Below are 18,374 nucleotides of genomic sequence, written 5' to 3'. Positions count from 1 at the left end.
TAAATCAGTCAGAGAAAGACAGATATCATATGTTTTCACTCATATGTGGCTCTTGAGAAACTTAACAGAATACCATGGGGGAAGGGAAGAGGGAAAAAATAGTTACAACCGGGGGGGGGGCGGGGTGGTGCAGTGAGGCAAACCCTAAGAGACTCTTAAAAACAAAGAACAAACTGAGGGTTGATGGGGTTGGGGGAGAGGGGAAAGTGGATGATGAGCATGGAGGAGGGCACTTGTTGGGATGAGCACTGGGTGCTGTATGTAAGCCAATTTGACAATAAATTATGTTTTAAAAAAAGTTAAAAAAAAAAAAAAAAAAGCAAAGGCTTTGCTGCCAGACAATCTTGAGTTCATGTCCTGGCCCGTTGGTTTTTAAATTGCTGAAATTGAGAAAATTATATAACCTCTTTAATCTTTATTTTCTTGCTTGCACAGTGATATACCTGCTTCATTCTTTTTTTTAAATAATGAGGTTAAATGAAATGAGGCATAATATATAAAATATGTTTACCATAGTGCCTGGCATATAGTAAATAATAAATAGAAATATTGTTCCTCACAGATTTATGTCATTTAACATTCATTTGCTGAAGGAAAACCTCCAGAAACTCTGGACTATTTGGTGTTCATCTGGATAGCACCACTAACTTTTCTCCTACCAAAAGATCATCCACTTTAGTTGTTCTCTGTTGACCTCTTTGGAATCAAGTGAAACTCACACTTGAAACTAACAGGCAGCTTAGCTTTCCCTTGCTAAATCAGTCCTTCAAGTTATACGGCCCAAAAATTGAAGAATAGGTTAAAAAGAAAAATATACTATACAAATAATAGAATTGGAAGCCCCCAGTGTGCTCATTTTAGGATGGGAGATTTAGGAGCTTGAGTTAGCATTTTTATGGATATACATACATATATACTTTCACCTCTAGAATCATTGCTTGTAGATAATGTTTTTTGGTTTTTGTTTTGCATCTTTAATGCCAAAATATCATGGCAAAGGTAGAAGGAGAGGTTGAAATAAAATGAAGAATCACCATGATGCAAATGGGCATACTTTCCAAAATCTTAACAAATGCTTGCATCTTAACATTTCTGATTTTCTATGCATAGTTTACTTCAAAATCCCCAAGTCAGAGCCAATAGGATGTAGTACATTTCCCATTAACGTGGAGTAGGTCATAACAAACTATAGTTAAGGAGTATAAGAATCTGAAATCTTTTAAGGCAATTTGTTCAATAAGAAATTAACAACCCTGTTCTGTTTGTTTATTCAGTCAACAAATATTTATTGAGTGCCTAATATTTTCTAGTGAAAAAGCATTATGAAGAGAGGTAATTTGGGTAATGTCTATTTGATTCCCTCTGTGGGCAGAACTCTGAATGGAGACAGGACCAATAGATGAGGCTCAATACAAAAACAGTGATCCACCTCAGCAGCACCCTTTTCATCCTAGGATTTTAAACGATCCCCATCCCTCTTAGATCTGTATTAGTGTGCCCCGACGCAGAGTTTAAACTTAATGCTGGAAGAAAAAACCAGCATACAAATTTATTTTTTATAGTATGGTCTGATTTCACCTGATTTGATTTGTCAACTTTTTTTTTTTCTCTTCCATTTGTCTTAAAAAAGTTAAAGCTCTTACACACACACACACACACACACACACAGAAAGCTCTGATCACATTATTGATTGTACCATAGTTATTATTAAGTTGCTATTTCTCTAATTTTCTCCAATACACTTATAAAAAGTATTTGATGATCCTTTTGAGAGTGAAGGCTGTTCTAGAGCAGTGATTAAGCCAAACCCTTATTAAATCTCCATCTGCCCACAGCTGCCTCAGATAGCATGAACCTATAACTTTAAAAGTTATGAGTTAGTTGTGTCAGTCATTGAGATATATTTATAGTTTCTGTACCTTTGGAATTTTTCTGCCAATTCCAGCACAGTTCCAAACGTACAGACATTATTAATTAAATTTCACATTATGTATTTGTGGAATCCTGATAAAGTTAAAGAACTCCAACTTACCCAGGTGTAGAGTAACTGGAGAGGATTCACTAAGAATATAATGTAAGAGCAAAGTATTAGAACCCAGATCTGTAACTTCATTTTCTTCCATGGGTAAACCCAATTCTCATGGTGAATGACAGTATTTTAAGAGAGTTTTTAAAATAAAATACACATTGATGTGACAGATGATCTCATAGCTTTGTGTCTGATAGCTAATTTTATATTTTAGTATTTTATTCTTTATACATTAATAATACATAAAGTCTCTATAAGCATATGTGATTTACAGTTTTTAAAAAAATATAATCACATTTGACTCTCATTACAATTTTGAGAGGGAAAGGGAATTGATATTCTTTGAATACTAATACTTACACTGTGTGGTTTCTTCTTGTACATTATAATTAATTTTCATTATAATACTATGAGATAACTATTATCGCCCTGATAAAACTGATGCTGAGAGTAGCTTAACAACTTGTTACAAAGTCATACAGCTTTTAAATGGTAGAACCAAAGTTTGTGCCAGTAATCTTTCTACTATACCACACAGTATCCATGGCATATATTATTATATCAATCTTACATATTAGGAAACAGACCTGATGAAAGTAAGTGAATTCTTCCCAAAAATCCATTTGCTGTTTTATCATGGCATTTCTTTTTTTCTAGTTTTATTGGGATGGTGTTGACATACATCACTGTAAAAATTTAAGGTTTGCAGCATAGTGGTTTGACCTACACATATTGTGAAGTGATTACTGGAATATGTTTAGTTAACACTTATCATCGTATTTAGAAACAATAAAAACAAAAATAAAACAAAACTTATTTTCCCTTGTAGTGAAAACTCTTAGGTTTACTCTCTTTTTTTTAAGTTTATTTATTTATTTTGAGAGTGCATGCATGTACATGTACATGAGCGAGGGAGGAGGGGCAGAGAGAGGGAGATAAAGAGAATCCCAAGCAGACTGCACACTGCCAGCCCAGAGGTCGATGTGGGACTTGAACCCATGAACCATGAGATCATGACCTTAGCCTAAACCAAGAGTCAAACGCTTAACCAACTGAGCCACCCAGGTGCCCCAGGATTTACTGTCTTATGAGTTTTCCTATATATGATACTGCAGTGTTAACTATGATCATTGTGATGTAAATTTCATCAGTACTTATTTACCTTATAATTGGAAGTTTGTATCTTTTGACTACCTTCCTCCAAGCCCACCTCCAGAAACTCCCCTGCCTCTAGTAACCATAAATCTGATCTCTTTCTCTATGTGTTTTTTTAATTTTTTTTAGATTTCACATAAAAGTGAGATAATAAAGTATTTTTCTTTAACTTATTTCACTTAGCATAATATTCTTAAGATTCATCCATGTTGTTGCAAATAACAGGATTTCATTATTTTTCATGGATGAATAATATTTCATGGCTGTGATAATATTCCAGTGTGTGTGTGTGTGTGTGTGTGTGTGTGTGTGTGTGTGTGTGTGTGTGTAAAGCAACTTCTTTATCCATTCATCATCAATAGACACTTAGATTATTTCCATGTCTTAGCTATTGTAAATAATGATGCTATGAACATGGGGGTGGGAACTACATTTTGAGTTAGTGTTTGTCTTCTTTTTAAAGTTTATTTATTTTGAGAGAGAGAGAGCAGGGAAGGGGCAGAGAGAGAGGGAGTGAGAGAATTGCAATTCACTCTGCCAGTGCAGAGCTCGATGCAGGGCTTGAATCCACAAACTATGAGTCATGACCTGAGCCGAAATCACGAGTCAGGTGCTGAACTGACTGAGCCACCCAAACACCCTGAGTTAGTGTTGTTTTTATGATATATTCCCAGAAGTGGAATTACTGGACCATACAGTATTTCTTTTTTCTTTTTTTTTTTTTTTTGAGGATTCTCAATACTATTTTTCATAGTGGCTATACTGATATACAATCCCACCAAGAGTGCACATCCTTGCCAGCATTTGTTATCTCTTATCTTTTGGTGATGGCCTTCTAAAAGGTGTGAGATGATATCTCATTGTGGTTTTGGTTTGCATTTCCCTAATGACCAGTTATGTTGAGCATCTTTACATGTATCTTTTGGTCATTTGTATATCTTCTTTGGAAAAATAACTATTCAAGTCTTTTACCCATTTGTTTGTGTGTTTTTTTTCTCTATTGAGTTTTCTGAGATTTTTATATATTTTGGATATCAACCCCTTATCAGATATATAGTTCGCAAATATTTTTTTCCCATTCTATACATTGTCTTTTCACTTTCTTGATTGTTTCTTTTTGTGAAAAAACTTTTTAGTTTGATATAGTCTCACCTTTTTATTTTTTAATTTGTTGTTTGTGCTTTAAGTGTCATCTCCAAAAAATTATTGTCAAGACACAAGTCAAGAAACTTTTTTCCCTATGCTTTCTTCTAGGAGTTCATGGTTTCAAGTCTTACTTTTAAGCCTTTAGTCAATTTCAAAATAAATTTTGTGAGTGGTATAAGATAATGGTCAAAAGTTTCATTCTTTTTAATGTGAATATCCATATTTTTTCCAGCACCATTTATTAGACTGTCTTTTCTCCATTAAGTATTCTTGACTCACTTGTCAAGCATTAGGTGACAATGCTTGGATTTACCTCTAGTATTTCGATTCTGATCCACTAACCTATTTGTCTGTTTTAATGCCAATACCATACTGTTTTGGTTACTACAGCTATATAGTATAGCTTGAAATCAGGAAGTGTGATGCCTCCTGCTTTGTTCTTCTCTCTCAGCATTGTTAATCCTTAAAAAGATGCAAATATATAACAGTATATCTTTGTGAAAATTAAACCTACTTGGATGAAAGTATAAGATTAAAGCCAAAGGCACATGCTGCATGTTTTGTGCAACTAGTTATGTAACATAGAACAGATTTTTATAAAGATCAGAGGACTTGATATAAAATATATTTCGTCTTTAATTAAACAGATTTTATGGCAAAGTTATGTTACTTCAGTTGTTGTACAATTGAAGACATTAGCACTTGTCATAGGTAATGTAATAAGGGAATCTCTGTTACTCAGTGGTTCCAAACATTTTCTTTGGCATGTCTGAAATCATACAATAAATTCTGGAAATATTGGTGAACCACTTTATAAATCTGTCCGATAGTAAGTTCGTCATTGTTTGATGGTGAGTAAAATGTCCTTGCAAAAAGAGGTACTTGTGTAATTATTTCAATTACGTAATTCTCACTCTTTCATAGGACCCAAGCTGAATCTAGATTTTCCAATTATCTCCTTTGCAAAGAGACCCATAAGGATAATCAAATGAAACACTGAGACCAGATATCTGCTGAAAATGCCCATTTGAAACTGATGAATTACAATATGCTGATAAATGAATTTCTGAATTTAGGGTTAACTGTTTAGATTCTTAACAGATTACAACTGCCTGTGGATGTTATATTTTTAAATTTCAAAGTTTAGTTTTATGAATAGGCTGTGACAAAGAAGGAACGGGGAGGGGGGACCAGAAAAAGCTAATATGTTTCAAACTAGATCATGAACATAGGATTGAGTAAAAAAAGTTTCTCCAAAATGTGTTTTAATGAGTGATAACTGAATATAGTGAAGAACGAAACACCAAAATGTGAGAAAGAAGTAAATTATGCTTTATTATAAAAAATAGAACATCGTCTTGACTACACAGATTACAATTTAATGTATTTTCAAACAACAGCCACCACTAATGAGGACAATTAAGAGATCAAACCTGGTCATGTCGTTCCCCTCCTTAAAACTCTTCAAAGGCTTTCCATTGCCCCTAATACAGTGTCCAGACTTCTTTTTTTTTTTTTTAATTTTTTTTTAACGTTTATTTATTTTTGAGACAGAGAGAGACACAGCATTAACGGGGGAGGGGCAGAGAGAGAGGGAGACACAGAATCGGAAGCAGGCTCCAGGCTCTGAGCCATCAGCCCAGTGCCCGACGCGGGGCTCGAACTCGCAGATCGCGAGATCGTGACCTGAGCTGAAGTCGGACGCTTAACCAACTGAGCCACCCAGGCGCCCTGTGTCCAGACTTCTTAACACAGCACCTCTGGAACCTTATGAGCCTCTATTTCACTTAGCTTCTCTTCTTATTATCTCCTCATAACCCATTGGCTTGGCTCCTTTGACTGTAATGATCAAGGCTGTGTATACTTTTCTAGAAGTTCTGCTTAGAATTCCTCTCAGTGCCTAGAATTCCTCTTACTGCTTGGAATTGCTCTCCCTGTCTCTCTTCTTCTAGCCATTTAACAGGACTCAGCTCCACTATCACTGTCTCCAAAAACTTTTCCCTGACCTTACTGTCTGCCATTCCTCTGAAGCACTGGTTTATGAGCTCCTTGAGGACAGGAACTGTGTCCTCTTCATGTTTATCTTTCCCAGTGCTGATGTCATGTATTGAATTGAGTCCTCTCAAAATATTTTGAATTCTTAAATCATAGTACCTGTGTATATATATTCTTAATTGAAAATAGGGTTTTTGCTGATGATCAAGTTAGAATGAGGTCATTATGGTGGGCCCTAATCTGATATGACTGGTATCCTTATAAAAAGAGGAAAGTTGGACACAGGATCACACACACACAGGGGACATCATGTGAAGATGAAGGCAGAATTTGGGGGGGCATATTCCTATAACCCAAGGAATTCCAAAGATGGCCAGCAATCCACCATAAACTAGGAGAGAGACAGGAAGCAGATTTTCCTCCACAGTCCTCAGAAGGAATTGCCCCTGCTGATGCCTTGATCTGCACTTCTGATCTTCAGAATTCTCAGACGAAAAATTTCTGTTAAGGATTCCAGTTTGTGGCACTTTGTTCTGGCAGCCCTAGAAAACTAATAGCGAGTAGAACTGAGTGTTTTTAGTGAATGAATGAAATAACCTACCACTTTATTTTACTAACCTGAACCCTTTCCCTGCACAATTAAGGCATGCTCATGAAAAAAGTATTCAGTGATCTTTAATTCATTAATAGATTTTAAAAATTAATTTTGAAATATCTGCTTCATTTATAACATGCCTGGAGAACATAGATAAAAGCATTATTATTCCCTCTACCTTCAAAATGATAACTGTCAGCATAGAGGGGGGGATGAAATTTTTTTACGGCACAGCTGGCAGTTAGATGGTACATACCATAGCAATTGTTTATGGCAGGTACCTTTTCTGGTTAGTGTCCATACTACACCAGCTATTACCTGTTCTAAATATCAAAACTTCCTTTAAATAACTATAATTAAATGTAGAAAATGATGTGTCATTAGAAGATAGCATTCTATGTGGTCATGGAGAGAGATTACTTTAAATTTAAAAGGGTGGGGATTAGGAAAGACTTTGCAGAGACCTATTCAATTAACCCTTCATGTTTTCCAGTCTGCTTTCCCCAGCAACAACCCTGCCAGCTAGGACATTCCCATCAATCTTCAACATGTGAGATAATTTTTACATCTTTTAAATCATCATTTACTTTGATGGCTTTTATTCAGAGGTGAATGTTAATGACCTTGGTTTGCACTGGCAGCTAGAATTGACCTGGGAAAACCACACAGACAGATGCAGTTGATAGGTAGAGGCAGTGTCTATCACTTAGGTTATATTTCAATGCTGAAAGCATGGAAGATATTCCATTTCAAGTACAATAAAACAGACTGTAAAACAGTAAGAAAGCATCTAATTACATTCTGTCATATGGCCCCATGAGCAGTCAACTATGATTGGAACTAGTATTTCATTTATAAGGATGAAAGCAAGTTATGTTGATCATTCTTGGAGTTAACAGAGTAAATATTTTTATATTTTTCTATTGTTCCTTTAAACAAGATAGACACTGATGTACTCTCCATTAATTCTTAGGCATTCAACATAGTTATTGGCACATTAAAAATATTCACTATGAGTTATTTTGGTGCATTTTTTTTTATTGAGTAAAGTACTCAGCTGAAGTGTACACATCTCTGTTAATGTGATATGCTTTAAATTTAAAATAATACCTATGTCATATGGTCATTTGGTCTTTTAAGAATTCAATCATTAAACTATTTATTGAGAAATTACTATATGCGAGTGCCATGCTAAATATGGTCTATTTTATGCAACTCCTGCTTTCTAGGATCATATAATTTAGTTGGAGAAAATCAAAGCACAAAAAGATTATTTTATAAAGTTACTTAATCTAACTACTTACACTTTCTATGCTTATACCCAGACAATTGCTAAAGGAAAAAAAAATACATATCAGAATAGTGCAATCATTAATTCGTAGTCATTAATTAGACAATCAACAATTCCTTGCAATTTTTCTGAATTTCTCTAATCAATTATCCCTTCTATTTTCTATAATAGCTCTTTCAAACTTCTGCACTTTCTTCAAATCTCTAACCTCACTAATTCCCTCATTCTTGGCTTAATTTCAAACAAGCATAATTTCTTGTTATCAGAGTAAATTGAAGATGAGAGCTCCTTTAGTGTCCTGACATTAAACCTATTATCTAACCTTTATCTGTGTCATCCTTTTGTCTTCCCTCCTAATTCAGTGGAGAAAGTGTCTTCCTGTCCCCAGTCATTCATTTATCCCAAACTATTTCTTAGGTTCAGTCCAGGGACTAAGTGTACATTGGTGAGTACAAAAGTTAGTTTCTTCTCTTGGAGCTAGTATTTTGCTAAAGACTATTTGTTGCTTTCCCCTGAATTATTTTCATTTTCTCAAACTGTGGGTCTTTTAATGCATTTTTCCCTCTGCAGGATGTTCTCTCCCCAATTCCTCCTTTTTATCCTGGGTCACTTTCATCTTCCAGGTCTCAGATTGGATATTAGGACCTCCAGTCAGCCTTCTCTGACACTCAAGATAGGCAACCCACCTCTGTGTGCCCGTAGCCCCTGTTCCTCTCCTACCAACATTTACCACACTGAGGTGGTTTGGTTTTTCTCATTTCTTGTCCTACCCTCCTCTAGAAAGAACCATAGATCTCTGATTCACTGATATAATCACATTGTTTAGGCTAGTCATCAATAAATGTTTGTTGAATTGGTTAACTCATTCTATTGAAATAGAAGTGAAAAGGCTGATATATATCATTGGTTCTACTGAAGTTCAACTTAGAAATGAAGACCCTTGTGAGTTTGAGTTGGCAAAGACCTGAGTGTTCTTGAAAATTAAGTTGGTGAAGGTATTTCAAATGCGGAGAACAAGGGTAACAACACAAGCTAAATCAAAACACTACAGCAAGGTCAGCTTGCCTGGGGGAAGCTTAGTAGCAGGAAATAAGGAATAGTGAGAAAGAGTATGCATATTATATTATATAAATATAATATTCACTGAGGCTTCTGACAAAACATAATAACTACTGTATTATACTTTATTACAATAAATATTGCCCAGTAACTGTCTGCCAGATATTATAATAGTCTCTGGGATCTACTGGTGAATAAGTGTGATGTCAAACATTAAACAGCTTCCAGTTCAATCTGAAATATTAATTTAATTGGAAAACACAGAAGACAGGAAAGGAGGTCAGTTTTGAAGGGAAGTTACGAGTGCATTCTTTCAAGCTTAGGAGTTTAAGGCGAGAAATCAAGCCTGAAAGAGTGTTGGAGGTACGGGAAGTTTGGACACCTAGCCATGGTAAATGAGACAAGAAAGAGAGTATAGAGAGAATGAGATTTTGTGGAATATACTTTGGAGAATATTATTTTAGAGTGATGGTCATTAAATTTAGCACGCATCCCTGAGGTTTCTGATTCAGGATATCTGGCATGGGCCCTCAATTTTGCAAATCCAACAAGCTCCTACATGATGCTAATGCCACTGGTATGAGGATCACATTCTGAGAATCACTGTTTTACAGCAATAAAATGAAGATAAATAAAATGAGGAGAGAAGTAGTAAGAGAAATAGAGAAGAAACAGGGCAATCTCATGTGAGTATAGGAATGAAAAAGCAATAGGTAATGTTTTATGTAATGCAGAAAGAGCAAAGGCCCATCAAAATTTTTCTGGCCTTTTGGAAGAAAATTCTGTATTACTGGCTGGGCTCTTTGCCTGCTGGAACTGGTTCGTAGTTACCTCAGTCATCTTCACAGGAGAGAATGACACTAAAACAAAAAATAAAAATAAATAATAAGTAAGATTTCCATTGGAAAGAAAGGAGATAGATATGCACAACCACTCAGACCATAAAGATTAGATGCTGTCTTAGTTTACTGGGACTACTGTAACAAATTACCACAAACTGGGTGACTTGAAGCAACAGAAAGTTATCTTCTCAACATTCTGGAGCCTAGATCTGAGATCAAGGTATCAGCAAGATTTATTCCTCTGGAGAGCCCTGAGAGAGTTTGTTCCATGTCTCTTTTTCAGTGGTCGCTTGCAGTCCTTGGCACTTTTAAGTTTATAGATACATCACCACAACCTCTGCCTTTGTCATCACTTGCACTGTTTCCTGTGTGTCTGTTTCTGTGTCTAAATTTTCATCTTCTTACTAAGAAAGTATAGTCAGCATAAACTCATCGTAAATTGATTACATCTGCAAAGACCCTGTTTCAAATAAAGTCACATTCAAAGTCACCAGTTACCTAGGACTGTAACATATTTTTTGATGAGACATAGTTCAACTCAGCAGATGCCACTTGAGTCAGTTGTGATGTATTGAGCAAGATGGATAAAGATTGAGAAGAATGTTTCTGATAAGAAAACAGTAATGTGGTGCTGGCACGTCTGGGTGGCTTAGTCAGTTAAGCATCCAACTTCAGCTCAGGTCATGATCTCAAGGTTTGTGGGTTCAAGTCCTGAGCCCAACTCTGTGCTAACAGCTAAGAACCTGGAGCCTGCTTTGGATTCTGTATCTCCCCAATCTCTTCCCGTCCCCTGCTCACACTCTGTTTCTCTCTCTCTCTCTCTCCCTCTCTCTCTCAAAAGTAAAAATAAATATTTAAGAAAAAAGAAGAAGAAAACAGCAAGGTGAAAATTAGAAAAACCACTAAAATAGAGTCGAGAGGCCAGAAGGGGGAGCTCTCATGCCTAACGCTTGTGGTCAATTGCAGACCCAAAAGGAAAGATATACCTTGCAAGGCCTTTGGACTTTAGCTGCTACTTTTGTATCCCAGCAGAAGGAATAAAGCTTTTCCTTTTCCCCTGGCAACAGCCCAATCACTGAGAGGCTCTCAACTCAGCCAATGAAAAGTCACTATACTCCCAGTTTACTCCAATAAGCTTTTTGTTTATAACAGCCCTTCCAAATTTCTCCTTTCCTCTACAAAAGAGTGCTTCTCTCCTTTGTTCTCCAGACTTGCCTATGGTTTTGCTATAGCTTGTTTGTTCTGAATTGCATTTCTCTTCTATTGCCACATAAACTCATTTTTTGCTGGTAAAATAACTGGCAGATTTGTTTTTAAGGTTAACATTAACTGTAGGTAACCGTGTAAAAGCTTCAGTGCTTAACAGTGAGGAGGCTGGGGGAGGTTCAAGGTTAGATGTTCTCAGGCTAGGACAGAGGCAGGGTCAAAGCCAAAGAAGAAAAACATCACGGTAAAAAGTTTAATATTGGGTGCTGGGGGGAGAAATAATGAGTAAAGTTCCAGAGTAGAAGGGAAGGTTTAGGTTTAGAAAAAAAATGAATGAGAAAAACAATAAAACATGGGACTTTTCACAATAAAATAGTCAAAGTGATGTGCTAAAAGAATGAGTGGGAATTTTGAGGTACATAGAGAAAAAGTTTGGAAAATTGACTCTGTTAAGTTACTTGGGTGATCTGTGAGAGATTCTTTAAGCAGAATTGAGCATGCTTAGCCAGTGCCATGGAATTTTAAACAGAACCACTTCATTCAACCCTAAATTTTGTCTTTTGGACACAGGGAGAATCCAGAAAGTGAGTAAACAAAGCTTTGGCTTTTAATTAACCATGCCAACAGTGCCCAGTGAGATTAATTAGTCTTTCAAATTAAAATCAAATGTGCATTTTTGGTATTTATCTAAGCAAAGTTATCTTTCTGGAGGGGAAGAGATGTCAAATAGTCTGTTATCTGTGTGGACCAGATTCACAGGTAAAGTTTTGTGTGTTGTTTTTTAACTGAAATGCTTGCACATTTCGAAGCTAAAATGACTTCATGGGTGGGTGTTTTCTAAAACAGGTCTTTTCTAAGCCAGGGTTCAGGACGGATTCTGTTTCCTTTACTAAAAACATGTAGTCAGAATGTACAGAATGTTTTCTGTAAAGCAGTAAACACCTTACCTAGCAGATCCTAGATAAACTCTGAAGAAACAGACTGCTTAATAATATTTAGTTGTTTGGAGAAGCCCCAAGAGTATTCTCCTGGTAAAGTCAGATAAAATGAAGTTGAACCAAGTTATTGAATGGTTATAAGACATCATGGGGATTAATTCTTTACGCCCACAATAAATATCTTGGAACACTGTAATGGTACAACTCTTTGAAACATTTGAGTTTTTATTCTGAGCTTCTCAAGCACAATGCATCAGTCTCTGCTGCCAAGAATTTTGCTTTCAGTTCCCCACCCCTCATTAACACCTGCTCTCCAGTGTAGGCAGGCAACAACGGAAAAGGGTGAACCATGATCTGTTCCTCCTCTTGCTCTACTTTATAGCATGAAGAAAAGGTTTTGTGTGGAACAAGGTTAAATTAAAGGTTTTAACAAGATTCAGACATTCCTTTTCCTATGCCTGAATGTCCTATGCTAACCTGAGGAGTTTCTTTTTTTTTTTTTTTTTTTTCGATATATGAAGTTTGTTGTCAAATTGGTTCACCCAGTGCTCATCCCAAAAGGTGCCCTCCTCAATACCCATCACCCACCCTGCCCTCCCTCCCACCCCCCATCAACCCTCAGTTTGTCCTCAGTTTTTAAGAGTCCCTTATGCTTTGGCTCTCTTCCACTCTAACCTTTTTTTTTTTTTTTCCTTTCCCTCTCCCATGGGTTTCTGTTAAGTTTCTCAGGATCCACCTAAGAGTGAAACCATATGGTATCTGTCTTTCTCTGTATGGCTTATTTCACTTAGCATAACGCTCTCCAGTTCCATCCACGTTGCTACAAAAGGCCATATTTCATTCTTTCTCATTGCCACGTAGTACTCCATTGTGTATATAAACCACAGTTTCTTTATCCATTCATCAGTTGATGGACATTTAGGCTTTTTCCATAATTTGGCTATTGTTGAGAGTGCTGCTATAAACATTGGGGTACAAGTGCCCCTATGCATCAGTACTCCTGTATCCCTTGGGTAAATTCCTAGCAGTGCTGTTGCTGGGCCATAGGGTAGGTCTATTTTTAATTTTTTGAGGAACCTCCACACTGTTTTCCAGAGTGGCTGCACCAATTTGCATTCCCACCAACAATGCAAGAGGGTTCCCATTTCTCCACATCCTCTCCAGCATCTATAGTCTCCTGATTTGTTCATTTTGGCCACTCTGACTGGCTTGAGGTGATATCTGAGTGTGGTTTTGATTTGTATTTCCCTGATGAGGAGCGACGTTGAGCATCTTTTCATGTGCCTGTTGGCCGTCTGGATGTCTTCTTTAGAGAAGTGTCTATTCATGTTTTCTGCCCATTTCTTCACTGGGTTATTTGTTTTTTGGGTGTGGAGTTTGGTGAGCTCTTTATAGATTTTGGATACTAGCCCTTTGTCTGATATGTCATTTGAAAATATCTTTTCCCACTCTGTTGGTTGCCTTTTAGTTTTGTTGGTTGTTTCCTTTGCTGTGCAGAAACTTTTTATCTTCATAAGGTCCCAGTAGTTCATTTTTGCTTTTAATTCCCTTGCCTTTGGGGATGTGTCAAGTAAGAAATTGCTACGGCTGAGGTCAGAGAGGTCTTTTCCTGCTTTCTTAACCTGAGGAGTTTCACTTTGGTGGGGATATGCAAGAAATATGGAAAGAGAAACCCAGCTGTAGACGATAGGTGTAATCCCGGATTTCTGTTTGCACATCCCGCGTTTGTCAAACACATCGGTTTTTAATTGCCTCAGGAATTAGGTGTTTAAGTTTCACCTGTTTGTTTTCTTTACTCGCATTCAGAAACATCCACTAATTTTACTTCCCTTTGTGATTTTAATATTTATATATTTCTGTGTCAGCTTTGTTTATTACTGGCACATGCATAGGCATGTTTAGTACTATTCTTAATAGCCAAACATTCCACAGTAGATTATGTTAAGGTCAGTGTTTTTGGTGAGACCTACCAACTGTTTTCACTGTTTTATAAATGATTAGTTTGTCATTACCTGATGGTCCAGGGCCATTTCTTCAAAATGGATGCTAATTTCCAAAATGATGATCAATTCTATAAATTGGTCACCTCTGTAAAATCAATGTTTTTGCTATTTGTAGTGCTCTTTACTTACATCTTCATAATCCTCACTGTATTTATCTTGTTAGAAACCTTTCTGGCTTATTTTAAGTACATATGTTGAGTGTTTGCCAGGCGTTTCTGTCTCAATTTCCAGCCCCGGAAAGCCAGGATTTTATGAGCATTGTGTAATGTAAGTTAGGGCAGCTGACTTGTTAGTCCTTTTGTCAGCCGGGAATCCAGAGGATGTGTTGGTTTGAAAGGTGTGTTCTCTGTTATTGGTTTTAAATTAACCTTCAAAGCTCAGCCCAATTCCTAAACCTCTTGTTGATTCTTCTCTTCCTCTAAGTAAGTCATGTTCTCCTCTGGGCTCACATAACACTAGTGCCATTATAGAACTCATTCTAGCCAGTTAAATCATGTCAAGGTGTTTAAATATCTTTTTCTCAAGACAACCTGAGAGCTTATTGAGAGCAGAGAATTTTTATTTATCAAGCATCTTTTATGTGCTAACTACTATGGAACATGGATATACTTACTCCTTTATCACAGACGAGACCATTGTGGCTCCAATTTATATAGTCAGTTGATGAAGGAATCAGGATGTGAAGCTGGGTCTGCTGTTGCCCCATTGCCTGCTCAGTGGTTGGCATAAACTCTGTGCAGACTCGGGACAGAGATCAGACTTCACCTGAGGCATGTAGTGCCTCATACAATTATCCACTCCAACCAACAGTGTCCACTTTTTTAGCTGTTCCTTGTTCATTAAGGCCACAAGCTTCATCTCTTAGGGGAGGCTTTCTTCCTCGTCTTATATTAATATGTTTATTCATTGTTCATTATTCATTCCTTTTTTATTTTTTTAAATTTTTTCTAATGTTTATTTATTTTTGAGAAAGACAGAGCACAAGCAGGGGAGGCACAGAGAAAGAGAAAGACACAGAATCCGAAGCAGGCTCCAGGCTCTGAGCTGTCAGCACTGAGCCCTACATGAGGCTCGAACTCACAAACCATGAGAACATGACCAGAGCTGAAGAAGGACGCTTAACCGACTGAGCCATCCAAGCGCCCCTCATTCATTCCTTTAATACATAATTATTAGGTCACTATATAACTGGCCTTGTTCTATTGCATAAAATAAAATGACAAAAATCCCTGTTTTTATGGATTTTATATTTTCATCAAGGAGACTGACAATAAAAAAAATAAACTACATGGGTGACATATGTTACAAGGTGATAAGTGCTAAGGAAAAATGAAAAGTAGATCAGTATACAAAAGTGGGGTATATGGTTAGAAGACAGTATTAAATAGGAAGTGAGGTTCAGGATCCTAGAGAAATCAAGATTTGAACAAAACCCTGAAGGAAGTATATTCCAGGCAGAGGAAACAGCTAAAGCAAATGCTGTAAGGTAGGAGTATGTCCACCGTGTTGGAGAAGTATCAAGGCTACAAGTGTGTCTAGACTGGAATAAAGGAAGAGAATATTACCTAATGAGGGAATAGAATGGTCCTATAACATAGGCATCTGACCCTGCTTTAACACTGTATATGCAAGAAACACCCAGTGCCTCCGAACTGATAAGTTTGGATTGCTCAGTGTTTTAGCCCATATTTGTCTTCATCAAGTATTCCTCCAAAAATCATTGGTACCATCTAGGCTTATTATATTGCTTCAGCCAGGTTCAACCACACTCACTCATATGGATGTCTATCTCTCTAGTGTTTTGGTCAATCCCTTCCTTTACATTATATTGACTACACTTGATAGAAACTGCTTATACAACTCATAGCAGGTACTCAGGAGATGTTTGTTGAATGAATGGGGACAGGTTCAATCTTATAACACAGATGGATACCCCCACCCGTAAATAAAGTTGTGTTCTGGTTGTAGACATAAGCTACATATTTACTTATGTTGAATTAAATATCAAGTATATGGCTGAGTGTTGATTAAATGCTGATTACTTTTCAATGTATCCATGTTCCATCAAAGTCAGAGAAATCAAGGAAAATTTCCAATTCTGTACCCTCAGAAACATTTTCTTGTTCTTAATAAAAATAGCTTGTTTCACCTTGAGCAGAGTCACCAGTTAAAAAGAAGTATTTAAACCTAATTTCAAGGGATAAAATATTTCCTTTTTAGCTGATATGTTTATGTCTACAGTATAGTGATTTTATTGCCTTGGTACAATCTTCAGCTTCACATGTCAACTGCATAGTTACTCCCTTTGTTGGACTTAACCTTATTTATGGTGGTAATTTGTTTCCTTAGCTCTTCTGTAACTCAGTCAGCCTGTGGCATTTACTATTATTATAGTGGATGTAAATCAGAGTCCCCAAATATATCTTAACCTTTTCTTGACAGTTTGAAATGACTTCTGTACAATTACAAATGCAGTAGATTGATCCTAGCATGCAGGTATAAAACTTTTATAAATTTATTTTTTAATTCATCTATAATAATATATAAATGTAAAATAACCGTTTTGAAAATATAAGGTGAAATGTATTTTTAATTTCATAGGAAAAGCTAATTGGGAGCATTTTACTTGCTTGGTCATCTTTTGCTCAAAAACAAATTCTTTAAATCTGAGGTAAATATATTTATAGATCTATGAGATGTCAAAGCATCAATAAAGAATAATTACCCACTTTAAGTAGGAAATTAGGTAATAATTATTTTAATTGCCCTATCAATTTAAATCCATTTTCCATTTATTTCAACAACTATTATAGTTAATTTAACAAAAAATTATTTCATTTCAAATGTAATTTCAGAGGTGTTACTTTATAATTTACTATGCCATTATTTCTCCATTATCTAATCATTTTTGCCATTAAGAACCCTATTCAACATTTATTCAATAAAAGTGTAGTGGAAATGGAGTTTATTTAAGTAGTTTCATTGTTGTCATATAAAGTGCCAAAAAATTTCATGATTATTTTATTGTAAAATGGGTATGTTTTTTTTTTTAAACAAGATAGCTAGGTGGATGTTTTGTTAAAAAAAAATTTCTTAAGCCAAGTAAGTTACAGAAATTTCCTATGCCTTTAGTAACAAATCCTTTGATTTATATCTTTATGAGTAATTTGCTGGTAATTATTATAATTTGAAATGTAATGAATAAATGTGCTACAAGTATTGCACTGAATTGTAGTCAATCATATTCTGAAAAGGATTTTTTTTATTTTTACACTTTAAAAAGTCTATCAGTCATTCTTTGAAAATGGCTCCATAAAGATTTTTAAAATAAGTCTATTTTTATCATTCCATAGTTTAATATAAATAAAAGTTTTGTCAGCTATACTACAGTATACATTTATCTCTCAAAATTGGAAACAGCCATGTTTAAAATGATCTGATATTCTGTAATTTGTTATAAAAATAATAGAGTCACACTATATGATCTATTTTTGCTTCTTTAGACTTTGTACAGGAATGATTAATTTCTTGTGCGTTACAAGTCTTACTATCAGTTAATAAGTGCCAGGAAGTATGAAAGTATGACAGGGTGGACGCAGAAGAAAATACAAAAGACAAGCATCTCATTTCTTTTTGCCTTACCTTCTCTCTGAAATGATTACATAAATATCTAATGTATCTTCCTTGTGGCTCTTGTCTCAGAATTTGTGGAATTTTATAATAGCTGTGCTTTTAATCTTGAAATATCAAGAGTATCTAGGTCTCTACCCAGATGATTGGCAATACTTCTGTTCTCTTTGCTAGAGTAACAACAACAACGAAGAGCTCATAAACTCAACAGTACAGGGCTGTACTTGGGCTTTGCCCAGCTCACCTAGGATTCTTCCACATCCTTTTGCCTGATCCCTATTCTGGCCAGTCACCCATTATGAGCTAATTGTCTAGGCAACAACAGTTAGGTGTACAGTCTTGGAATAGAACAAAACTAATGACCACGTGGGCTTGACTACAAAAGCTTTGCCTCCTTAGCATTAATCAATAAACTTTCAAATATTTAAAGAACAAAATCAATTGAAGTAGAATCCTTACTATCATTTATTACTGTTGTAGTAAA

General features: G+C 35.9%; 1 protein-coding gene and 1 long non-coding RNA gene across 19 annotated transcripts in view; one reads left to right on the top strand and one right to left on the bottom strand.

The window, feature by feature from the left end:
• DLG2 (discs large MAGUK scaffold protein 2) overlaps positions 1-18,374 on the top strand; it is a 2,113,447-nt gene that overhangs the window by 1,599,479 nt on the left and 495,594 nt on the right. The gene's annotated exons all lie outside the window — the stretch shown is intronic.
• LOC132661205 (uncharacterized) lies at positions 9,957-18,141 on the bottom strand. The gene is made up of 2 exons (XR_009602114.1): positions 17,903-18,141; positions 9,957-10,131 (listed from the first exon to the last, which is right to left on the bottom strand). It is a non-coding gene; the product is annotated as an uncharacterized LOC132661205 (long non-coding RNA).

This window comes from Panthera onca, chromosome D1, assembly GCF_046562875.1.
Source record: "Panthera onca isolate mPanOnc1 chromosome D1, mPanOnc1 haplotype 2, whole genome shotgun sequence".
NCBI classification, from domain to species: domain Eukaryota; kingdom Metazoa; phylum Chordata; class Mammalia; order Carnivora; family Felidae; genus Panthera; species Panthera onca.
This window is presented reverse-complemented; position numbering and strand designations above follow the sequence as displayed.